The following is a 26,140-nucleotide window of genomic DNA, read 5'->3' as shown; positions in this document are numbered from 1 at the left end:
TAGTCGTAAGACAAAAGTGAAAGGTCCACGAAGAGAAAAAATGGGGGAGAAAGGGATATTGCTAATGATATTATTCTGTGGGCACAGTTCTTGCTGAGTGGGGTGCGTGCACTGTCATGTAACTACTTTTGCATGGGTTATTTGACTTTTCCGATTAGTTTTGCCAAATGCATCTGTACCAATAAAACATGGCAATGTAACTTAACAGTGCTTCCTCCTGGAAAGAGAATCCCACTGCTGATTTTCTTATTTCACATTCCGTCAGTACCTCTTCTGCCACCGTTTTGTGTAGAAGTAATTTTTCTGCAGGTCTGTTCCATCATTAGAGCTCCTTCTAATTTGAATAGCTGCTCACACTGGTTGGGCTAAGATTTAGGCCCACAGTGATAGAATCTCCTTCCTAACACATACTGGGGAAGAGGTTTTCCTCCTTCTTCCCCTCCACTCTGTTTGACCTGGCACCCTCATCCCAGCTTACTCTGCTCTGCATTGTTTGGCTTCTTCTGCAATTTGTTGATGCCCTGTTGTCTTACTGATGCTTTCTCACAATGGCTTAGTATGGGTTAAAAATAGACAGCAATCTGTTCCATTCCAGGTATCAGAGTAAGTTCATGCAGTGTCAGAGAGAAAAGTGTCACTCCATGACTTCTGATATTGACCCCTGACCAAACCTACTCCAAAGCCCAGAGAGTCTGGTGGTAGTTGGGTCCAATCCATAATCCTTCTGTCACTACGGAATTAACACATCAGTTCTGAGGCTTGTGTTGCAAAGTATATGAGAGGGTTTTAATTGTACATTATAAACCATACTGGAATGACTCCAAATGTACTTTAGTCCCACTAATTTTCTAATTTTCTCCCAGCCAGACCTAGGGTAAGCCCCTACCTAGCCCCACAGCAGTGTGGGTGGCATTGGCATGTCTCCCTCCCAGGACAGTGGGCAGCAGTTCTGGTTGCTGCTGTTCTCCAGCCACTGCTAACGCCACCAGCCAGCAGGCACTCCTGACTTTCTGCTCAGAGGGAATTTCACTAATTTGGTGAAATATGTTCCTTGCAGATATGTGTGTGTGGGAACCGCCTTCCTGGGAGGTGTGGGAGCTTTAACTCATCACTGTCCTTTGGTAGTTCTGATGCCTTGAGCATCACCTGCTGTAGATGGCTGGATGCAGCGCTGCATCTCTAATTTCAGATTCCTGCCCGAGTTCTGTGTCTCCCGCCTGCAGCCCCTTGCCAGGTTCCCGAATGGTCTCTGACTGTGTCCATATGTCACTGTGTCCTTATGGTCACCAACACGTTCCTCAGGGGCTGGTAGGGTTAGATTAGACATTGAGGGAAAATTCTTTACTGTGAGGCACTGGACCAGGTTGCCCACAGAGCCGTGGCCGCCCCAACCCTGGAAGTGTTCAAAGAACAGGTCGGACGGGGCTTGGAGCAACCTGGTCCGGCGGGAGGTGTCCCTGCCCGCGGCAGAGGGACTGCATGTGGGTGATGTCCCTTCCAACCCAAGCCATTCTGTGACTCTGGTGCTCCGCGCCCTCTCAGGCGCCGGCACTGCTGTGGCTCAGCTGCCGTGTGCCGGCGCGACAGTCGCGACAGGGCGTGTGTCGGGACAGGGCGTGTGTCGGGACAGGGCGTGTGTCGGGACAGGGCGTGTGTCGCGATGTCGCCTCACGGAGCGGGCCGGGCCCAGGCCGGGCCCAGGCCGGCCGGCCGGGCCGGGCGGTCTCTGGCGCCCCCTGCCGGCGGGCAGAGGCCGCCGCGCCCTCCGCGTCCAGTCGGGGGGACAAAACCCGGCCAGGTTCCCTAAAATCGGAGCGCTCCGTCGCACGGAGCCCGGCAGGAAACCCTCCCGCTTGCCCACACCCCGCCCGGGGGCTGTGCTGTCCCTCGGTGTGCCCGCCCTGCCCGGCCAGAGCAGGTGTCAGTCTGTGCCAGCCTGAGCCTTTCCAGCAGTCTCAGGCTGGACAAAGACAACAGGATAAATAGCTCCCTGATGTGACATTTCCCCCCTCGATCAGGTTTTTCTAACAGGTTCCTTCAGGATGCTGGGTCCCTGACTTTGTTTTCAGGGCTGAGAAAGGCAGAGAATCAGCCGACAGCCAAAGAGAGAGAAGACTTGTCAGGAACATCCTGCTTGTGCTGGGAGGTCACAGAACAATTCCAGACCTTCTGGAAGAGTTCCACAGAAGAGTTCCAAAGACAATCTTATTACAGGACCCCAACAGGGATCATGTTGGCTTGAGAGGCTCTCTGTTAGAGTTTTCCTTTGTAACCCAGACTGGAGAAAGCTATGGTAGTCAAATGCTATGTTTTGTCTTCAGTGTATCTTCACGCTGCTGAAAAGAAAGTTTTAACACAACCATATCATCATCTGGCAGCAGAAGACTGTAAGCTAGAACAAATGTTAACTGAAAGGGCATAGTCTGTGCATTTTGATCTGAACTCGTAGCTCTTTACCAGAGAAGTTTATTTTGAGATCTTGTAAAGATGGATAACTGGCTGTGGGGCTTCATGTTACAAGGAAAGGTCAAGACACTTGTTACAGCATGGGAGCCCAGCTCTGCCAGATCCCAGCACCAGGGTCCACCCATACCCAGCAGGTTCCCACAGCTCCATCACACACATACACACAATGGCAGTGGAGAGATTTGCATAAATGTTGCTGGTAATGAAGTGAAATTAAATGCAATGTAAAAAACAGGAAAAGTAATTAAGTGTGGTAAATATGATTGCAAGAAAGAATTTATTCATGAAAGTAGAGAAGTGAGGCAAATTCATTTCTCATTTACAGTAATTTTCTTTGTGCCTTGCTATGAGGATGATCAATTCAGTTGCAGACTGCTTTGATGGTAAGCTCATTCTCACTTAGCAATGTGTCTCCTGTAAATCAAAGTAGGCTCTTGGAATTAGTGAATTACATATTTAAAATTAAGGATTTGGTCAAATATTTTGACAACAAGCCAATTTTTATTGTTTTCTGTTCAGCATCAGTGGGTGTTTTCTATGTGTTGAAAGTGAACTCTATGCTTCTTAGAGCTCATGATGGTTAAGGGAAGTGATTTTACTCTCCTAATCAGATCTCTTACTTCTGAAGGTGGTGTGATCCCTTCTCTGTGCTAGCCATCAAAACCATTTGTGCCAGGAGCTGGATGATAAGAGTAATCTTACAGTCAACACTCACATTTTGTAAAGGAGGAGTGCCTAAATAGGTATGTAAATGGGATGAGCAATGGGATGAGAAAGTGTTTTTCCGCAGTGATATTTGTACTTGCTGGTTTTTGCACAAGCAGCCTTCAGTTGCTGGGTTTCCCCCCCTCCACCTGCAGTCACATCTCAAGTCTTGTGTTCAGTTTTGGGCCCCTCACTACAAGAAAGACATTGAGGTGCTGGAGTGTGTCCAGAGAAGGGCACCAGAGCTCGTAAAGGGTCTGGAGCACAAGTCCTATAAGGAAGCAGGTGAGGGAACTGGAGGTGTTTAACCTGGAGAAAAGGAGGGTCAGAGGGGACCTTATCACTCTCTACAGCTACCTGAAAGGAGGTTATAGCAAGATAGGTATTAGGCCTCTCTTCACAAATAACAAGAGATAGCACAAGGGGAAATGGTATCAGGTCGTGTCAGGGGAGGCTTAGATTGGATATTAGGAAAATCTCTTCACTAAAAGCGTTGTCGAGCATTGGAACAGGCTGCCTGGGGAAGTGGTAGAGTCGCTGTCCCTGGAGGTATTCATAAGATGTGTAGATGTGGTGCTTTGGGACATGGTTTGCTGGTGGAGCCAGCTATGCTGGGTCAACAGTTGGATTCAATGAGGTCTTTTCCAACCTAAATGACTCGATGATTAAGGCCAGAGATGAACTCTAGCTGCAGTAGGAATCAGCAACTCTAACACCAGAGTGTCAAGGAGCACCATTATCCATACTTCTTAGCCTGTCTGACATCTAGCACAGGGACAATAATTTTCATGTAGCTCCAAGTTCACTGTCTCTAGGGAGTCCTATATGAGATTCAAAATGTTTAAGATTTCTCCCTCATACAGTCTAACTGTGTAAAAGCTGGGTACAGCAAAGTGATGATAGGATGCTTCTCTTTAATGGAGAAGAATTAGAAAAGTCTTTCTTTTTTTACAGACCAGGTGAGATTTCCTACTATTCCTTACTCCTTCTTCAAACACAACTTTCTAAATACCCCTACTTAGGGTCTCAACTCAGAAAATGACAAGTGTTGGTATCTGCAAAATGTATCAAGTGACTTACTGCCTACAGTCAAAGATTTATACTCTATTATCTCTCCCAAATACTGGAATTTTTCTGTCACATTCATTATCTGTGGTGTAGATTATTTCCTTCAGGCACACAGACTTTCACCTGCCTCCAAATCCATCTTATTTTGTGGCAGTATATAAGACTTGACAGTGGACTCATCATCACGTGGAGAACCACAGAACTGAGCAAATTTTGTGGTAGCCATTGAGATGTAGTGCTCCACATGGCCAAGGAGTGCCCCATCCTTTAACTGGCCCTTTCCCTGCCTTGTAATTCCAATAATTTTATTTAGATTTTCTAAATGAGACAGGCACTAGCAGTCCCTGAGGTGCTCCATTAGACTCTCACCTCCTCTAACACTTTGCTGCTGATCATTATCCTTTGTTTATAGACCTTCTGCCAATTTTCCATCCTGTGACTGCTTATGTCTGAGGCAATTTGAACCAAGTACAAGAGGGACCTGCTGCAGCAAATGCCTTAATAAAATCCCCACAGCAAATCCCTGTCGTACTCTTTGCACTCTCAAATTTTGCAGTCCAGTAGAACTGAAGATTGTGCAGCAGTCTTTCTTCACTATTGCACATTGTTTATTCCTCAAAGCAGTCTCTGGTACAGGATTTGTGAATTTTGGCCCTGGGTATTGTTAATGCTTTACAGGTGTCTGAAGTAATTGAGGGGGCTGGTGCTGTACTTGCTTTGTTCCTCTGTGGCAGGTACTGCAGTGAAGGTAATTTCTTTAGTGATATTCCAGTGAGATTCACAGTGATGTACTCCAGGGCTGGTGGTGTTTTTGGGAACTGACAATAATGGGAGGTCAGAATTCAATCCCCTAGTGCATGAGTGTTTATTTCCTGTGTATTTTACAGTATGTTTGACCCAAAATAGCTTTGTAGAACTCCCACGCTCACGTCTACAGCCTTATCAATAGTTCTTATTCACTGGTTTGTTGGTTACTCTCTTGGCTGGTTTTTTATGACTCTTTCAGAAATGGTCAGGTATAGGCAAAACAAGCTTAATAGTCAGACACAAAGACAACAAAAATCCCCCCACTTGGAAAGCTTCAATTATTTAATAGTATTTAGGCTCATGCATTGCTTTTCATCCCAAAGCACTTTATAAACATTAATTCCTATTACCGGTAAGCAATCTATTTTTTTTCTATTCCAAATCCCTTCTTCTCTCCACCTTCCAAGACGCAGGGATCAGTCTCTAGATGCTTCACTAGAATAGGAGCCGCAGTGACTAAGCAATCAAAATGTTTGCATGACAGACCAGTCTGCTCTGCCAAAAAAGCCGCCCACCCTTTTCTTGGTATTCAAGGTACAAAGGTTACAAGACTGAGTATAAGTTACACCAGCTTGGTGTCACCAGAGAAAAGTCTAATAAGCACAGCCCTTGAGGGCTGGTTCTCTCTCTTTAATGGCAAAGAAGCAAGAGATTTCAGACTGAGTTTTGGAAGTTACATTTTCAATTAAAAATGTGCATATTTTAAAATGTTAAAAAATATATTAGTCAAGTATATGGAAGCACCTTGTAAAAATCTGGTTGTCTTCTGTTAGACTGATTCATTTGGTTGACTATGGTGCTTGTTTTGAGAAGACTTTGTTAACTCGAGTGGATTCCACCCCCTGGCCAAACACACCTGTGTGAAATACACAGGTGAATCACCTCTTCAGTTCCCTGTGTTAGGAGTACAAAGGCAGAGCTTTGCCTTTGGAAGCAGCCACATCTTTGATTTCAGTTCAGGTAAGTTATTGGCATTGTGAGCAGCAAGAGAAGGAGAAGAAGAAGAAGGAAGAGAAGAAGAAGAAGAAGAATTATTGATTGAGAGTGCAGCCTCCAGGTACTGGTTGGGCATATTTGATCTCAATATAGTGTTTGTTTAAAGGCTCCCATGAAATACAGACATCCCACTAGGTGGGAATACCAGCATATAGAACACAGCAGGGTTCTGAACAGTGCTATGTGTGTTTGAGTGTGTGTGTTTGTTATGTACCACGTGTTTGTTCACACTGAGTAAATTATACTATAGAAAGTAGAAGTAGATTAGGCATTATTTTACAAAAAAAACCCCAAACAGCCCTAATGCTGTGAAATGTTAACTTCAGAACCAAATTCTGCCTTCGTGCAGGCAATCATAATTCCATGGAAGTGAATGGCTCAGGTTGTATCTTAAGGCAGATCCAGTTTCATCGTGGCTGAATTGGTGCTGCCACATGTCAATGTAGAAATCCTTTTTCTGTTTTGTTTGTTGGATTTGGGTTTTTTGTAAGTAGAAATCTGGCATTGCTAAACTAAACTTGTGTAAAAATAACATCTCCTTTCTTAAAAAAAAAAAGTTAATGTTGTCATAAGAGACCTAATTATCCTAAAGGAAAAATATTTCCTATGTGTTGGTTCTGACATTGTACCTTACCAGAGCTGGAGCTGGGGATTTCCTGCTCTCTCTGTCAGAGGACATCAACAGCAGTATGTCATAGCCAGGGATGTCTCTGAGGCAGCTGCTCTTGTGCATTGTGAGCAGGTACCTGGATAGTGCAGATTAGGGAAGAGAGTGGTACCACCATCACTAGGAGATGCGATGGAAATGTTTCCTAACTGGAATATTTTAGAATTTTTTTTTCTCTACAAGCTCATACAAGCTAACTTTTTTCACAGTGTCAACATTTGCCTTAGAATACAGCATTCTCAATAAGCTCTGCCTAAAACCCCTGTAAAAATCCAAAATTCAAGCCCAGTAATGCAGTGACACTTCCTGTATATGAGGAAGCATTTGATGTCTAAAATGTGAGCAGCTGGCTGCTGTGTTATGGTTATCATCTGTACTGTGCAAGGCCAGAGGTAATTCAGTGTCAAGACTGAAATAAGTAAGACATTCTCCCCTGTCACCTGCCATGCAGTGCCAGTATGTTAAGTGACAGTTTGACAGCAGGGTGATTTTGTGTCACATAAACCTTCAGGACAGCAGTGAGTGGCAATTAGCTGGTCCTCACCTAAGTCTTGTTGCAAAGCCCAGCAGTGGCTGGAGTGTGGCTTTTCCCACCAGAGAGGAGTCAGACACAGCAGTGTCAGCTCTGTGCCAGCCATGTCCTCCTGAGGGGCAGCACTCAGTGTCCCCGTGTCAGCCAGAGGAGGGATGACAGCCCGCTAGAAGAGAAGGAGGAATTTCAGTTGTTCCTTCAGCAGTTTGCCATGTGTAGGTGTGAAAAGCCGTGAGAGAAGTGAGCCTTTTATCCCTTCATTCAGAACAGGCAGCAAAAGATGCTGAAGAGGCTGTCCAAGGTGAATATTGGCCAAAATTATGGTTTGGGTTTTTTGGTTTCTTTCTTTGATTTTTTTTTTTTTTTTTTTTGGGGGGGGGATGTATTTTAGCAAAATCTCAATGGTTTCACCTGCAAATTTAGAGATTCACTTTTTTCATTTTTTTTATCTGTAAAACATAGTAGAACTAAGAAAGGAGAGTTCAAAACTAAGATAAATAACAAAAAGGCTGCGTTCATAGATCAGACTGGAAGAGGCAATTCTAACCATAGATTTCAGGTTCCCATTTAAGCAGATCATCAGAGCCCAAGGTTTTAATTTGTTTGAATTAAAGCATCTCTTTTAGAAAATGCAACCAATTTTTAATTTAAAGTGTGTAATGAGGTAAAATCATAAACCCTAGTATGCTTTTTCAAAGGTTTAAACTTTTTTTAGAAAACTGTAACGGGTTTCTAGTGTGAAAGAAATAACAGCTTGCATTTAACTAATCCCCCATCACACCCCACGTCATTTTCAATTTTGCTGCTTCTCAGAATGCAATCTACTCTCTGTAACATTTGGACTCAACCAGTAAAACTCTTGGGTGGTACAACCATGTTCTAACACCTAATATGAAGTTAGATTTAATTCTGAGCCAAATTTTTCTGTGTAATACCTCAGGCATGCTGGCTGTAAAGTTTTTGGAAGCTCTGGGTGCACCACCTCTCCAGTCACAGGCAGGCAAATCTCTCGTGAACAGGTCACCTCTGCAGTTGCTAGGATGATCCAAAAGCCCAAGACAGAAGTACCTGAGCAGTGTGTCTGTGCACTTTATCCCTGAATATATGTGTTTGTGCCAGGTCCCTGCAAGCCAGGAAACTGAGTATCCAGCAAAGGAGGCAATTGCTGTGAAAAAGAAAGAAGAATGTGTCCTGTTCGACACTTAAGGTCAGATTTAGGATTTCACGTCAGAGTACGAAAATGCAATGTCATGTGAGGTGTCTGATAACCCATACAGTGGGTCATACACTCATTTTAAACTGTCCAAGCTGAATATTGGCACCTTTAGGAGTGTGCATGTCTTGCCCACTACTTCGTGCTACTGACAGTTGTCATCACCACTTCAGAAAAAAAACAGCACTGCGTCACAATCATTAAGTGAGGACTCCTGATGTGGTTTTCACTATTAATTCCCAGAACAGGGCAATGACTAGCTATAGATTCTTTCACCAAACCCACTCAAGCAGGAATCCTTTCCATCTTGGACACAAAGACACTGAGGTAGATAGGCAGGCTGCAACATGTCAGAGGATGCTGCCCACTGAAAGCCTGCAGCATCTCAGGTTAGGAAACCAGGAATGTCCTTTTAACCCTTCTCTGTACTCACCCAGACAATTTGCAGGTGGGACAAGGTATTTGTTTTACCATGAGGCTCAAATCTGAGGGTTTAATTGCGCGTAAGCAGACATATGGAATGAATAGGCTGAAGTGTGTTGCTGAGAGTTCTGTGTGGGCAGCAGTGGGAGCAGCCTCAGAGTCACATGGGACTGAACATAGTCTTACACAGACCTTCCATGGTATTTTAATAGGGTTTTTGTTCCCAACTTGATTGATTCCTGTGTGCACAAACAGTGGGAGGACAGACCGACCTCTGGCATTTGGAGAGTTCAGTAAATTCTTAACTTTTTTTTTTTAAATTTTTGAACATTAGATGTATCTGTTATGTGGGTGTTGGGAGCTTTTCATGGCTTCTTAACTCCATTGAAGTTTGCTGTGTTGGTACACTTTGGTTAGCTCATAGAACTTCTCGTCTTTCAGCGCAGAGAAAAAGGCATAAACTTTTCTCTGAAAAAAACACATTAAAATACCATCTTTGACGGTGCCTTCATCAAGTCTTGAAGTTACCATGGGGCTCAGCTCAGTTCCTCTCACTGTCCTCCCTTGTATGGTTCAAGGTCTCGGCAGCCTCTGCTGTATCAGAAGAGTTACTAGAGGTGGGAGGAAGAAGTCTCAGTTCCAGCACTTTGACTGAAGAGCCTCCAAAGGGTTTTTGGAGGATGACAGCTCACAGGCCAAACTTTGAACCCAAATGCAGACGTTTACCACACGGCTCCTGCTGAGTACAGACTCTGGAATCTGGCATTGCTGCCTTGGGCTCTCCAGGATTTCAACAGATGTAGTGCATTGATTTAATGTTTAAAAGGGAACCCTGCTGTGGCTTCCACAGCTTGTTTCATCGCTTTGGAAATCAGGCAGTAACATACAAACAATACAAGCAATTTTGTGTTATAAACAACATCCAATGTTTAGGGAATTGGGATTAAAATAAAACATCTTCAAGACTCTTGGCATTCCCTTGTCCTCCATCTGGAGATTGTTTTCTTATTCCAGACTCTTCTCATTTTTGTCTATTTCTGAATTTTCAGTATTTTCCTTGTAACTTTGGAATATCTTCAATTTGCGATTTTTTTTTTTTAACCACACACTAACCTTGACAGGGCTTGTTGTTTGCCCCAAATAATTCGGAGCTAATAAAAAGGTTAACTTCACCCACATGAAAGAACAATGTTTGTGCAATGCACACTCTGTAGTGTTCACTGCATTGTACCATATTCATATGCAATAAGATAATTTCTATGTTGACATCCATGCTTTTGTTTATACACTCTTGGGACCCAGTGCTTATACTAGTTATACCAGTTTGCATGTGGTATGGGGAGGAGGTCATCATGCCTCTGAGAACACTCCTAGAAACAGAAAAGCACAAAAGCATTAAGTATTTTACTATTTGTTTTCAAGGAGTTGCTTTCAGAGGAATTCAAAGGAATTTGAAGAAATAAATCCAGGTTCCTTTACCTCTGCTGCTGTGTTATTGACCTTATTGACATGACTACACCTCCAAAGAAAAATCATAGAGCTGGAAAAGATAAAGGCAGGCAGAGTAGTAAAAGATATGGACCCCCCTCTGTGTTGAGCATGACTTGAGGTTTTGTTGAGAGTTACATGAGGTCTCTACCTTAAAAAAACACAATTGAATAGGGGAGAGGTAGAATAGTATAAAAATTGTGCATGGAGTGGAGAGTGTGATGAAGAAAGCATCATTTATCTTTTCTCATATTTCAAGAAATAGATGGCAGATCTGAAAGAAATTAAGATATACTTCTTCAAGCACAATGTAGGTACACCATGAGCTTTACTGCCAGAGGGTGCCATCAATGCAGAAAGTTTACCTGGGTTCAGACTCGAACCATTCACGGGAGAAAGCTTCACCAAAAGCTATCAAACACACTTGTTACCATCTCTAGTTCTGGGAGAATATCCCTGGGTATCTGAAAGCTGAAAGAGTTAGTCAGGGAAAAGGCATATAAGCTTTTTCTGTTCTCTTACTCTTCCATCAGCACTGCCATTCAGCACTGCTGAGACTGTCAGGATACTGGGCTATACTGTGCTATAAAGTCCTGCAATTCTTATGTTACTAAAACTTCATTTCCTCCAAGTTAGCTTCTTTTCTGTCTTCTGCTGTTTCTACCACTCTTTTCAGTTTTTCCATCTATCAAGCCATGTGCTTTGCTACTTTAACTACCTCTGCTATTTTCTGCTTTCTTTGGGTCCTCTTCACAGGTTGTTTGGCCTCCAGCAGATCTTTACTGTGAGACTTAGAAAAGACCTAGAAAAGAGTTTAGCAGCTTGACACCCATCTACATTTTCTAGTTACCAGTGATCTGGGGGCTAAAAATGAAGTACCTCAAAGAGTAGTTGAAGTATTCACTTCCTGATCAAGTAGTTTTGTTTAAGGATTTTCCTATCTGCTTACAAAAGAATGGCGATATGCAAGAATTTTGTTGTTGCTACCATTTTACTTGTTCAATTGCTTGTTAAATTTTTATGCCTTTGGTTGAGGTGTGACTTTGAAAAAGCGAGGTGTTGTGACTGCAGTATTGGGCACGGCGGGGATCATGAAAAATGCCAGATGGAACAAAATTATTCTGATTTTTGATCCACAAAGAGCCTAACTGTCAGTCATGCTGAGCATCCAGCAGCTCCCATCGAGATCAGTGGCCCCAGGCCAATCCTGCTAGAACTGCTTAGTTTAGTTCACTGCATTGACATTACTGCTGAACCTGCCTCCCACCACAGCTGAGCTTTAAGAGTACAGAAAGAGATGATACTGTCAATAAAATCAGGAGATGCAAGGAAGCCCTGGGGAAAGGCAAGAGATTGATGCCCTACTGTTCCCTCCTTTTTCTTTGAAGCTCTTTTGCATTTTTCGTTCAAGTGCTGTGTGTCTTTTCTGTTTACCACAGCTCTACTCTACTCTGTCAGCTCTATTTTGATTTAGTAGGACCTGGCAGGAAACTGATTTGGAAATATAAATTTGCATCTCAGGTCACAGTCTGAAGTCATACTTGCTGAATCTTTTCTCTATTTTGTTGCACTTTCTCATGACATATTGTGGAGGGAAAACCCCTTACAATTGTACTTGCTTGTGGTACGTGAAAGGGCATGGCTACAAGGAGTGAAACAGTTCCTAAAAATACACTTAGTATTCACTCATGAGGTTTATTCAGGGGATTGTTTAGTCTTCTGGTTTGTTTTAGAGTGTTTTCCAGCCAGCAGTTCAGGGTTGTTTTGAAGCACATCAAAATTCCAAATCAAAACACACCTGAATTGAAATAGCAAACTTCAGACCCAAAAGCAAGATTATTTGGATGTTTGTGTTCATGTTTGGATTTAGCCCACTCTTGAGAACAGCAGAGCTGTGATCCACACTTGAAGTCCAAGCTAATGATTTTATTTGAATCTATCTCTGTAATAAAATAGTAAAACAGTTATCAACATGTTTAGACACCTTCTTTGTTGAAGGTGGTCTGCTGCTCTGTCTGCATGAAGATAAATTGTTTGCAGGACAGGAGGATCCCTTCAAAAGATTCACAGACAATAGAGGATACATAAACTTCAAAGAATGAGGCTGGGAAGGAAACAATGAAAATAACCTTTTGTCACTGCATCTTCTACATATAATTCTGTTTCATAGAGGCACTTGGATCCCTGTTAGCAGAGGTGGGATCCTGTGAGCAGGGAAGGACATAAATCTACAATTCAGCGAACAGAATGCTTTCTTTGGAAACCAACCTTTTAGTATAAGCTGGTTTGAATTCTGCTGCCTACATGGTCAAACCCTTACCTGAGATGGTACCATCATTCCATGGAACTCTTGCAAAAACATTAATTACTTTTTCATAATATCAGATGATTCCTTTCCATATTTAAATTTCTTACAAACATACTGGTGTGGCTTCTAGCAGCACCTTTCAGTCTGGACCACAATGCACTTACGTTTGTGATGTGAAAGCCTCCTATTTTGTGTTGCACAGAATGAGGGTAGCCAGGAGGAAAGAAAAGTGATAGCAGGAGTGGGAAGGTAGAAGTGAGTGCTAGGAGCATTGTGGCATTTTCCCGTGTGGAGTTTATCACTCTGCAGGAGAGGCCAAGGCTGTTAATAAGGACTGTGGATAGTTGTAATTGTCAAGGATAGGCAGTCAAGCTGCTTGAACTGCCCAAAATCTCAGGCCCGTGTATACAGTGTTGGAGGTCCAAGCAGTTTAATTGCTGCTTTGCACCACACCCATGATGCCAGTTCTGTGCCTCCCACTGTGTGGCAGAGCCGTGTGCTGGAGCTGCCTGGAGTCAGGAATATGCTGCCAGCCCAGGTGCTGGTGTTCCCTGTGTGCTGGAGATGAGACTCTTGTGGCAGGACAAGGCTGCCCACCAGAGCCAGTAGATGGGTCTGTCCCTGGAGCAAATCAAACAGTGAAGCCAGCTGGCTGAGAATTCCCAGCTGGCCACCTGTAGCTGGGGATGGCCTGTCTGGAGGAGCCAAACTTGCAGCTTTATCCCTAAGTTTTTGGAGGCTCATGTGCAGCTCCACGAGAGACAAAAGGGAAAACAAATGGGAATTAGCACGATAGCAGGCTTATATTTTTCCAGGCTGTTTGCTTTATTTTTTCATGTCATAGAACATTATGAACAATTTCTCCAGATGGTCAGGCCTCCTTCCAACTGTCCTTTGAAGGTGGACTATAGGAGAATGGGATCTTCTGGCAAGTAGTTGCAACACAGGAAGCCTATATTGGAATCTTCTAACTGTCCATTTGTGGGGTTACTTTGAGTTTGCTTGTACCAGTTTGCAGCTTGGTGGCCAAATTCAGCTTGGCCTTTAGCCTTCCTATTGCCTTCCTCTGTACCTGGAAAAGGTAGTCTATGCAAACTGTAATTGTCACAATGTTGGTAATGAGCTTTTACTTCAGTGAGAGGCACTGAAATGGTGTGTTTTCACCCGGCTTTAATGAAAGCATCTACAGATGAAATGCAGATGAGAGGTGTGATTGCTTAAACCAATTTACAGGTTCAGGACAAGTCTTTATAGTATACAAGTTTGGATTTAATTTTTCTATAGCAAACAAGCAAGTTATGCTACCAGGCAGTATTTTTCCTTTTGTGGGGACATAATGCAGGCTTTTCACTAGGTGGACAGTGTTTTGAACATCCAGAACGATTACTCAGGTTTTCTTCTGACTCTTAGCTAGCTAAAGATTTCTATATATAATATAACTACCCATTACTCCAGCCCCCAGGACTGGCTGTTGAAATACCCAGCCAAAAATCGTGAAGAGAGTAAACAAAGGAAAACGAGTTCTCTTAGTGTATGATTAGCCCTGAACTCTTCACACAGCCAGGTAAATGTGCCATCTCCTTTTAAATGCTCTGGCTTTATTGGTTGCATTCACATCCTCTGCTTTGACTGTTGCTCTGGGTTGATGGTTGTTTGGGCTCTCAGCACTGAATCTAGAGCTTGGAAGAGGCACTCTCAATGAAATGGCTGCTGTCCAGCAAAGAAAGGGGGTTATTTGTATCTGCCTGCATGGGGTTATTTGTCTCTGTAAATGTACTCTCTATTCAGTGCTGACAATTCCCACAGTTTTATGATATGGCTCAATATTTAGCACCAGCCTAAGAGCCAGACCTCGGGCATTGTGTGAGATGTGTAGAGGTCTTACGGTTATAAATATGAAATGGGATGTTTTCCATTCTCTTGAGTGCAGCAGATTGGAAACGCCAAGTAAAAGCAAAGTTTTCCTTGAAGTTGTTCTTTTTAAAAACTCTATCAGATGGTTTTTTTGGGTGCGTGAGAGGGTTTCTGGCTGGCTGAAGTTGACAATGCTGCACTCATCTGTTTTCAGTGGAACCGTGGTAAAGTCAGAGTCTGCCTTGGCAGTGCCTGCAGCTCTGAGCTGATGCAGCACAGATTTAGCAGCACAATGTCACTTCATGGTGCTTTGGGCTTGCTGGCTTGGCAAATGGCTTGCACTGACCCCATCACAGAGTGGCTGCAGCTCATGCTCAGCACAGACGATGCTACTGGATGCGGTGGCTTTGGGGGCAGAAAGGCCACAGGGGGACGCTGACCTAGGGGACGATGCACAGCCGCACTCGCAGGGAGTTTGTTAAGTGCCTCCCACAGCTCTGATTTGTGCCAGACACACAAAGGCTGAGGAAGGTGGCCAGCGGGTACGGAGTCTTGTGTAATATAGTGAGCACTTAAAAACAGGTCTTTCAGCCACGCAGGGAGGTTTTTACTCTCGTGAGGGGGAGATAGAGAAGCTATTAACCTGCCGGTGGATTTGCAGGTTTAAACCCTGTAGCATCCACGGTGATAATCTAATCTGATTTCCTGCGTAAGATAAATTGTGGAATTTCCCTGGCTTAATTCCTGCTTCGTGCTCACCCCGTACGCCAGCGAGAACGCGCTCATTAGAGATGTGTCCGGTTGTAATTTCCACACTTCCAGTGGCGGCAGCTCCCTTGTAGATCTCGTCAGTCGTGTGCGGGGCGGACAGAGCGGGGAGCCCTCCAGCCTCGCCAGCGGCGAGGGAAGGAGCTAGGAATGGCCGGCTCCTGCCCCGGGCATCCCGCCGCAGGGTCCCGGGCTGGGTGTGCGGAGTTCTGTCCTCGGGAGCCGCCGGGACCGCGCGGTGTCGCTGCGGGGCCGCGGAGCTGCGGGAGATGCGCGGCTGCGATCGCTCCGCTCCGCTCCGCCCTCCCGTCACCGAGCTGGAGAAGCGCCCACCGGGAAGGGTTTTAGCCAGCTGGAGGGAACAAACGTGAAGAGCCGCAGAGAATTTGCACGGTCCGATTGTGAGGGCCAGATTCTGCTCCCCGCTGTTCCAGGAAAATCGGAAATTGTCTCTTTGTTTACCACCTTGTCAGAAGCTTTTGATGTGACATTTCTTCCGGTGGCGTAATTTCGACTTGAAAGTCCGCGTGCTCTTCAGTCTGGGTCACTGGGGTAGTTATCCATCATCCCTGTGATATTGTAAAGCATAAGACAAGCTAATAACTTGATGAGGATGGGGAGCACAGATTTCCCACACTTAGTCCATTTGCTCCCAGAAGGTTTTTCCTCCTGTGAGTAGCAGTTAAACAAATGTCTAAAATGACATGCCATGTTCTGGGTCCTGACATCAGGCTGCAGAGGGAGCTAGTCTCAAGGTAAAAGTCTTCCTCCGTACATCCTTTCCCTGTCAGTCCATGCAATCACCTCAGGATGTTCTCAGTGTAACAGAGATAGGACTACTGAAAATCTAGTTTTTCCCGAATGTATCTTGTGTTGTTCCCCAGTATGACTGTTTTCCAGGCCAAGGCTGTCTGTCTGGGATTTCGTTAAAAAAAAAAAAAAAAAGTGGGTGAAACAGGAATTTTGTGGTCAGCCAGAGGTATTGACTGAGTACTGCAAATGTGTGCACCAACAGCACAGTGCAGGTCCAGAGGGGCTGGGGCAGCCTTGGATGTGTTGGACAGTTGCTGCACAGATGGTTGGTGCTTGCAGAGTAAATGTGACGCCATAAGAATTACTCAGACCTACTGCATGTGCTCGTACTTCTGCATGGAAATACAGCAACTTGGAGATCCACTGAGGACCACAGTGACAAATTAGAGGGCCGTAGAGTCAGCATGGCTCAGCCCTCGGGTGATCTCTGGGTGGCCTGGGTACAGCTGAGATTTGTGGTTGTAAAGCCAGTTATAGTCAAAGTGCTCTCAGCACTCATGGTTTCTGCTTTGCCTCTTGCTTCTACAACATGGTAGTAGCAACTTACTTTGTGTCCCTTGACTTAGAGCATGGCTACTCCACAGCCCCAGTTCAAAGCAACGTGTTTGCTTCACTAGCTCTTAAAAAGCAAAAGGAACACAAAGTGAAGAAAGCTGCTCTCAGCTGGGCAGCTCTCAAGCTGCTCTCTTATGGGAGATGGTGTTGGCTGCCAGCTCCATGTCCTAATTTAGTTCTGCATTTTGAGGTCTGATCAAGCAGAAATCTGTGGAGGAGAAAGAACCTGTGTCAGTTCCCATCCCATGGCAGGAGGCAGCACTTGGTTTTCATCTCTCTTTGGTTGCTTGGCCCCTGCCTGTGTGTCTGAATGCAAAGTGTTTTAAAACGCTGTGGGTCTGGATTCCTCTTCATCACGGAAACATGTAAAATGACAAGCAAGCAAAGGCTGGTAATGCCAGCAGTAGGGAATAAGAAGCAAACATTTTTTGACCCCCGTGTCCTCGGCTTGGCAGATGCTGTTTGGTGAGGTTTCTGTGGCCCATGTGAAGTGATTCAGTGTTGTAAGGTTGTGCTCTGCTCCACAGCCAGCAGGCCTTCCCAAAGCAGTGCACTGGGAGGAGTATCGTGTCTTTATTCCTGAGGCATGTTGAGTTGCAGGTTGTCAGTGGCAAAGATGAGAGCAGATTTCTGTATCTCATGGCTCTGTACAGGTGAGCACAGCTACAACACATACTGGATACTGGGATTTCAAAATCTTCCTCCATGTTTTTTCTGCATGAGCAAGATGATAGAACCTCTCTTCCATTTTGTCTCAGTCCCATGGCCAGGAAAATATCATTCTGCTTTGTTCTTTTTAACTTACATTTAAACTTTCACTTAAAAGAGTTGAAAAAATAATCTATTTTTCCACTGTTTATCATAATCTAGTTTTCTGTTTATATCATTAGTAGAGAGAAACTATTGAAAACAAAGGGTTTAATGGAAAAGCAGAGACTTCTAGAAATAGTTTGTTTCAGGTTGTGGTAATATATATATGTGAATAGAAACCCAAATGCAAAAGGGCACAAGGAGTTGAAACCGGGAGCCCATCTCCGTCACGGGGTTTTTAAATTAACCCCATTTCTCAGCGTGCCCAAGGCTCTGGCTGGTGGGAAGGGTTTCGGTGACAGAGAGGCTGCTCAGCACAGCCAGAAGCTCTGGCGGCACCAGGAATCCTCGGCGCCTGGAGGCGGGGGAGAGCGCTGCTGGCGCTCACACTGCTCCCACCAAAGCGGGAAGGCTGTGCTGGATCCGCACCACGCGCTGTTCCGAAACAAAGCCTTCCAGCATCTGCGGCAGGAAAGTCACCAATTGCCATATGTCACTCTGCTCTGCATATGTTAAGTGGGCCCAACCAATCGCATTTGCACATTCCCTGTGTGACTTGTTGTCCCACACAATGAGCGCCCTGTTGTCACTGGTGCTAATGCTCGGCAATCTGCTCGCCCGCGGTGCAGCAGGCAGCTCTCCGTGTCGTGCCGCATTTTGCCACATGAGCGTGGCCCCGGTATCGCCGGATGCTCTGCAATCTGTTGCTCTGGGAGTGCGGGCCCCGCTGTCACGTTTGCCTTGTGAGGCCACAAAGGAGCAGGCGGGATGCGGGCAGGGATGCGCTCCGTGCTCAGCTGCTGTCTCGGAGCGGGGCAGCCCCGCGCCGTGTCTGGGATGCTCGGCAAGGATCGGGCTCGTAGCAGGAGTGGCTGGTTACAAGCCGCGCAGCTCTAGGGTCCATAACTAATCATTCCCACTCCTTAACTATTTTTATTTGTGTTTGCTTCGTGCATAACCATGCACAAAGGGATGAAATGTTTCCTTGTGCTACCTGAAGCACTTACACAAACAGCTGATACAGGTGAGGCACGGTAGTGGCGCAATACTTTTCCAAGAAACAGCTCACTGCAAGAGTTTCTTCAGAAACTCTGTGTGTACCACCCTTCAGTTCAAGCCTAGGAGACATAAAAGGCATTTGCACAGTGAACTTCACTGACACAAACCTTTGAGTGGCACAGCCTTGCTGAGGACTGCAGATTGAGCTTCTGCTCCCAGGAGCCCCAGGAAAATAAACACATGCTCCTGAAGGATTCACATACCGTAAAGGCCTTCTCCAGGATACAGTTAATGATACCAGGGCCACCTGTTGAGCAGGGAGGATGTGATAAAGTATTGAAACCTTGTGCTTTCAGCTGTAACATCAAACCCACTAGCATCCATTTGGAGACTGTAGAATAATGTGCATATACGTGGAAATTAAGGTAGATCTGGGTAGACAGTTTTATTTTAGGCATGCTGTAACACTGGGTGCTTGGTTCACAGGCTGTAACTCCTAATTGTAGCTTTCCTCAATGCAGAGCAGTTGGCACTCCTGCCTCTAGTGTCTTTTGACATACAACTTATACCAAGTTATAAAAAAGCCCTGATTTAGCAGTGTAATTTTATAACATTCACACATCTGTTTCCACTGATGGCTTTGAAGCCCAGTAAAATAGAGAAGAAAAAGAGGAAAAAAAATATCCAACGTGTCTGTAGAAATATGACTAATGCCCAGACCTGCCTGTACTTGTTAAAACGTGCTAGAATGGCAATGTTAACAGCTTGGCCAAACATCAGAAAATCACTGCTTCATCTGATGCTATTAACTGAGTTATTCAGTAAAGGCAGAGCTGGAAAAACAGTGATGCTTCCCTGGGCCTCAGGGTGGAGTGGCAGAGAGAGATCTCACACTGACTAACTGATGCTAATGAGAGTCTGGCCCCTTGAGCAACCTGCCCCACACTGCTGCCACCCTGCCTTGATTGGCCTGGTAGCTACTGAGCCTGGAAAGCTTTCTACATCCAACCAGTCAGTAATTTGGAAGGTGTGTAACACGAGGGGCCCTTCCTGGATGGCACTCCATAAAGAGACAAAATACCACTTTGTATTTTGCTTGTAAGGCTCTTTTCGGGCTGCACAAGGAATGCCCAGGCTGAGTCACCAGCCACTGAAAATGAGCTATATGCCTGATAATCACTTTCAAATGTCCCACTTCCCTGAGGGTGGGATTTTTTGAACAGGAATAGAACTCCCAATAAGATTTTGTGGTTTAAAATTAGACAGTTACATTTCTGCAGCATTGACCCCAACAGCAGGATCTGTCTCTCAGGTGTTAATCTTTGCCTGTTCAAAGGCACACCTTTGGGAGGTGAAGGAATTGATCTTTGGATTTGTGCCTCACAGTTCTCCTAAAATGCTGCCTTCAGGTTACAGGCCCTGTCATGTCGTGAGGCACAACTCCCACCTGCCTGGCTGAGAGAGGGGGAGATCTGCTGGGGTGTTTGTGCTAAAACCTGCCTGGCCAAGTGTTATCCCCTGAGCAAAAAGCGATGCAGAAGAGGGATTCTATGATAAAACCAGAGGTGCTTTGCACTGCAGCTTCACCTTTCCTGGAAATGACTCTAGGAATAAAGGACAGTGCTTCAAACAGCACTTGCCGTAGGCATGTACTTCATTATGTTCTTCGTGCAAGGACACATTGAAATTCAGTTCAAAGAGAAAGGAAAAGCATTTTGCAGTAACCAGAGATGAGATTATTTGGTAAGCAGAAAAACCTTTTGAGTAATAACTTTTCTGTGGAGAGTCAGATGGTTTCTATATGCTTAGAAGTCTTAGTTTCCCTTGAACTGTGTAATTCAATTGAGGCACCTCACTCAGCTTTTAAGCCATCTCATGCCAATGTATTCCCAGACTGGCAAAGCTACTGAGCACCTCTTGCAGGGACAGTATCTACAGTGTTTTGCCTTGATCTTCTTTGAAGGAATACAAGGATAGTCTGGGTAAAATCCAGGTCGGTTTACTCCAATGACCTACCTTCAGCAGTAGCTGGAAGTAAAGCTGGAAGTAAATTGGGGCTTTAAATTCCTGTTTGTATTACTCCAAAGGTACATAGACAGACAAAGGTCCAGGAGAGACAAAACCTTTACTGTTTTATGTGCCATGGCACACAGGGTTTCACACAGGCCAGGTGATAGAGAATTTGGATAGAAGCCAGGACAGTACATGGCTTACCGTATTGGCAGTGAAGAAATACAGAGAAATAAGCAATTTACCTGAAATAGAAGTCAAGAAGTCAGGATGTTATGGTAACTGGTACAGTTTTCTTTCTTTTCAGCAGAATTGAATGTTTAATTGATCCAGTAACTGGAAGTGACAGGGAGGAGGCTGCTGGTGCAGGGGAAAGCTTTGGAAGAGGATGGACAGACAATGCATTTGCTTATACCAGTAGTTTCCTAAAAATACATATAGACTGAGGTAGTAGATACAAGCTGTTCCCAAGTACCAAGCTGTGTTGCTGAACTGGACTACAGTGAGAAAGGGGAGGAGAACAAACAGGCATTTCTGTAGTAGTTGTTCAGGTGGATCAAATCTTTTCAACCTTGGTGCCTAATTTATATTGATGGATGTATTTCTACATTACATATTCAGACTGTGCACTAGAGAAGACTGAGAAGTCCAAACGTCTTACCAAATTCTGCTCACCTTTTGTTGAGGGTCCTACTCAATATTCTGTTAATTAGGCATGAAGGGGTCAGTCTATCTCCAAAGGAGACTCAGAAGGAGTTGCTGTGCACAGTTATTCATGATGAATGCTGAAGTTGTTCTTCCTGAACACAGATCCAGAGAGTAGAAGGGAGACAACCTTCAAGATTTACAGCAGATCAAGGGAAGGTCAGTGGCTGGCAGGAATATGGGAAGGGAGGGGAAGGATAGGTGAGAAGCTTCTGTTAAAAATCAGTGACCACCTTTGCCTACAGGTCACCAGCATCTTTAAATTGGTAGTTCTTTTCTCTTCTGCTAATTAGTGGGGGCTACAGTGGAAGTGCATATTCTGTCAGCTTAAATTTAGTTAGTTGAGAAGGTAGACTGTGCCTTTTAGGTATTCTGTTTAGGGTAAACTCTTCCTATTAGGCTTGATTTATTATCTTGGGATCCATCGTTCACTCACTTGAAATGGTGGCAAATTTCCTGTATCCCAGCTGGGATCACAAGTGTGTTCAGAAAACCCTTTTGCTTTCCAGGATATCCTAGCATTGAAGGCACACATAAACAGAGCACACTGAACAGATGGGTCATGATTTGTTTGTACCATCTATATGTCCTATATATCTCTATGTTTCTTCTTTATCTTTATATATATTTATTAATTCAAAGACCATTTACAATGATTCCCTTTATTTAAACATCCTCTAGATTCTATCTGCTTGTTTGTGCCTCCAGGAAAATCAATCTGTGTAGGGTACTGAGCACAGCTGTAATAAAGGAGAAAGAAATAAAACAGACAGTGAAATATGATGTGTTCTTTCCAGAAGGGAAAGTAGAAGCCTCAAGCCAAAGTCCAAAGGTTACACATCGTGGTAATGGTCTTATCTAACCTGGTTATACCTGGTACTTGCAGGTAAACAGATTGAGACATGCTGCACTCGTGAAATGACTCCAGCAAGGCCTGATGAGACTCTCTGCCACCCCATATTCCATGTAAGATTGCATTGCAACAGCACACACCAGGATCCTTCAAGCTGTTGTCTTAAACCGTATCCTTTCCTTGGGCAACCCCAAATATTTGGGTCTCTCCAGTGAAAGGTCCGAGGAGAAAATTTGGAAAATGCAGCAGCCCTCTGGACTCCTGGTTGAGGAACTCTGTCAGATGCTCCTCATCTGTCAGGGGTGCTTTGCTGCTAAAGTTTTCAGGCTTTATCAGCTCTCCCCAGTGAGGTACACAAGAATGGAAGCCTAAAGCAGCCCTTTCCCTCAAGCTTAAAGAGGATATGTCCCAACCTAGAAAGGGCTTATAATAAAAAATACAGGAGGGAAAAAAAAAAGCAGCAATTATATTTACTGACCTAGAAGGTGAATGTTTGTTTTGTTGTAGCTTTTTTCTTAGTTTGAATTCTCCCTCCTTCCTTCTGATGAATTTTTATTGGTGATGTTGGTCTTCAAATCATCTTTTTTTTCTCCCTTCTTCCTATTTTGTTCTGTCCTCAGCTTTTGATTTTCTTTGAAAAGCAACACCCTGCTACTCATTTCCTCACAGTCACTTGCTCTTTAGGTCTCTACAGTTTTCCTTTTCCTTATACTCCTAGTACAGTCTCTCTACCCACTCCCTCCTGCCATTCCCACCATCACCAGCATTTCCAGCACAGCTCTAGCTCTCACAAAACATCAGCAAACCCAACTTTGTTATCATATGGAGATGCAAATAGTTATTGTAGGGATTGATTGAAACAGAAGGGTAAAAGAATGAATGCTTCTTTTAAAGACATTTTGGGTTGTTTCTTGGTCTGACTTTCAAGCTTTTTTGTTCACTTGCTGGCAGAGAAGATTCTACTCTTTTGCCTCTGGCCATGGCCTCCCTGTTTGCCTCCCTGGCATTTCCTATATGATGTGGGCTGTTAACACTCTCAGCACTGAGCCCGTTTCCCCCTTTTAGCAGAGCTGAGCAGCACACACTCTGAGCCCAGAGTTCCAGCTTTCCTCTTTTTCTGTTTGTTAAAGAAACTGGACACTCCGTACCCCCCATTGCCTGATTACATGCCTGTTATTTGGGTACTATGAGGGCAACAAACCACCCACACTGCACAAATTTTTTTTTAAATGTGCAGGTATCAGTGTCCATAGATCTCCCTTGTAATCGTGACCATCTCTTACGCATAAAGACTTGTCTTGTCAACAGGCAGCCGAAAATGAGCTCCAGGTGACGTGTTGTTTTTTTTCAACCCTGACTGTGTGTTTGAAGAGCTGTTAGCCTCACCACTTCCCTGTTCCCCCTGTTTTGCAGACACAAGCACATCACCACACACTCCTAGTAAGGAAGAGCTGGTTGCTGGAGCTGACAGACCACTGCACAGGTCTGTGCTGTGCAGCTCTATCTCCATGGCTTTTATCTCCTCGCTCTCCCTGACCTCCTACCTACCTCCTTCACAGGGAACCCGTGGGCAGCCCTGATCTTGAACTCTCCACCCCCTCCCAGATCTTTGTTGTCTGTAAATCTGTCTACTGCTGCATCCACAGCTTTCCCATGGACAGACACACCCAAAAAAGCCTAATTTGTGCAGAAACTTCTGACGTTGGCAGTGGTCACTCACAACTATCTACCCACTTGAACACACAGAGCTCTGCATCTGTTCTTTCAGTATTTCAGGTATTATCTGATGTTCTTCCACCACTCAGTGGTTCCCTACCAGGTTATTGGCCATATTCATATTAATTCATTATAATGAGCACTCTGCACTCTTTCCTCAGGCTGGTCCTCTGGGTTCATTTCTCTTTGTTTGCTACTTTTCCAGCTGCCTCCAGCTGGCCAACACTGACTTTTGCTCTGCTTTTTTATGTGTCTGACCAGAGGTAGTGGAAAATCCTTCTCCTCTGCAGTTCTCTGAAAGAGCCTTTCCCCTATCTCCTGCTTCATCAGCTTCATCTTCAAATCATGGCTAATGCTTCCTTTCCATTGGTATTCAGGTACCTTCAAGCCAACTTCCTTCACTGTGCTTCTTGGTGCTACAGTATGCAGGGGTAGAGAGTTCTCTTTCCACCTCCTTCCCAGCTGAGAAACCACAGTGGCCTAGAGCAGGACACATGGAGACAGCCAGTCTGACCGCCCATGTCTGTCCTGTCTCCTCTCAGTGGCTCCTGAGCCCTTAGTCTTGCTCTCTCAGAGCTGCTGTTACCTCTGTACCACTTCCAGCACTGAAGTTCTTAACGGGAAGATGTTTTCTTCACGTGCAAAAAAAGCGCTAAGCTGATGCCAGAGCTACGTCTGAGTGCTCTGAATGCCCTGCAGTGCCTCACCCAGAATGAAGAGGAATTGTGGGGCCCGGGGATCCTGGTCTCAAGCAATAGCCTTCTAGAGAAGGGAGCAGTTGCAGAGAAAGACTCTGCAAAAATGGTGGGGGGGGGGCTCTCAGATCTCAAGACACTTTTCGTGTTCACTGCTCACATGATACTATGTCCTTTTGTTATCTGGGAGATGTGTGAAAGTGGACAGGAAAGCCAAGAAGTTTAGAGTTTGCTTGTCACTGCACCACATCTACCTGTTCCTTCGTGCTTATCCAGAGCCTATCGCTGGCAAGCCTTGGGGCACCTCCCAAATATTACTCACCACCACCTCCCTCAGAACAGGAGATCATTGGAGGAGATAGGGAGCACAAACTCTGCTGGGACCAGTGTTCTGTCTCCCACGTTATTGCTGTAAACTCTGGAGGTGAACTGCAATGTCCAGTTTCCACCCATCACGGTGTTCTCGTGATAAAGCTTAGATTAAACTCTGTTAAAAATATAATACAGTCAAAGTAAAAGCAATACATATATTTTACAGTGAAGCTGTTAGATTCTCTGTGCTGTGGAATGCTGTGATATGTGTGCAATGGGGTTCAATCTAGTATTTCATTGCCTGAGTTTGTCATATGTGGCTTCAGGTCAAAAAGCCAAACATCATGAAGACACAGGCATTCCCCCCTCCATCCCCTTCAACTCATGTAGAGCTGTGTCAAAAAGGAAATGTTCTTATAGGGAACTGAAGGGAATAGTTATAAATTGAATGCTGTTCTTGTACATTTTGCCAAGTATAATGCTCACTACTTCAACATCACAGGTGAAAGGGTAAGAAAAGACAAGTATCTTTGAAAAAAATTAAATCTCTGATAACACTGCAGAGAACATCTGAGCTAAGCAGAAAGGAATTTTTAGAAGTCTGGAAAAAAACACTTATTCTCTGGGCTCTGCCAACAGAAAAAGACATGGAGAAGTATCTTTAAATATGTATAATAAACTTACATGCTTGGGGCAGGAAAAAAAATCAGTTTGTAGTTTGTTAACCCCCTGGCAAAGGCAGCTGCACATACAGCTCAGTGCTCTGTTCAAACAGAGAGTAAGTCTGAAAGCTGCTGCCATAATCTCTCTGTGCTGGAGGTCCAGAAAACAGAGCATTGAGATGCACTGCAAGGTAAGGATGAGTTGTGAGCTAATTCTCTCATTGAACTGTATAAGTAAGAGGAATGAAAAAGGATATATACATATTAACCACAGCTCCTGCACCCTCTGCTCTGATGGCCCCAAACACAACCCTTCATGGGACATTGTTTTTGCCAGAGTTAGGGAACAGCTATAATGCCTAAGGCTCCAAAACTCTTCTGTGTGTGTGGACACCTCTCAAAGATGATAAAAGATGTTTGGAAGCAGATTTATGAAAAAAACATTTGTTTTTTGGCTTTCTTCTCCAGTTTAGTAACATCAAGGTTACCTGCTATGCTCTGAGCTCTAGGAATAGAGTGAGGGGCACGAAAAGCAATATTCTGAAAAACATCAAGCTCTAATGGACTCTGTGCATGCACCCAAACCCACACATCTGTGGAAAGAAGGTGGCTTGAGAAATCACTAGTGCTGGATAAATTGAGATCAGTCACTTGCACTCAAGTGTCTTTGTTTAGCTGATTGTTTCAGATTTTCTTCTGGCCGTTGCTCATGGTT

This window comes from Manacus vitellinus, unplaced genomic scaffold, assembly GCF_001715985.3.
Source record: "Manacus vitellinus isolate BGI_N305 unplaced genomic scaffold, ASM171598v3 scaffold_30_pilon, whole genome shotgun sequence".
NCBI classification, from domain to species: Eukaryota; Metazoa; Chordata; class Aves; order Passeriformes; family Pipridae; genus Manacus; species Manacus vitellinus.
Note: the sequence above shows the minus strand (reverse complement) of the source record.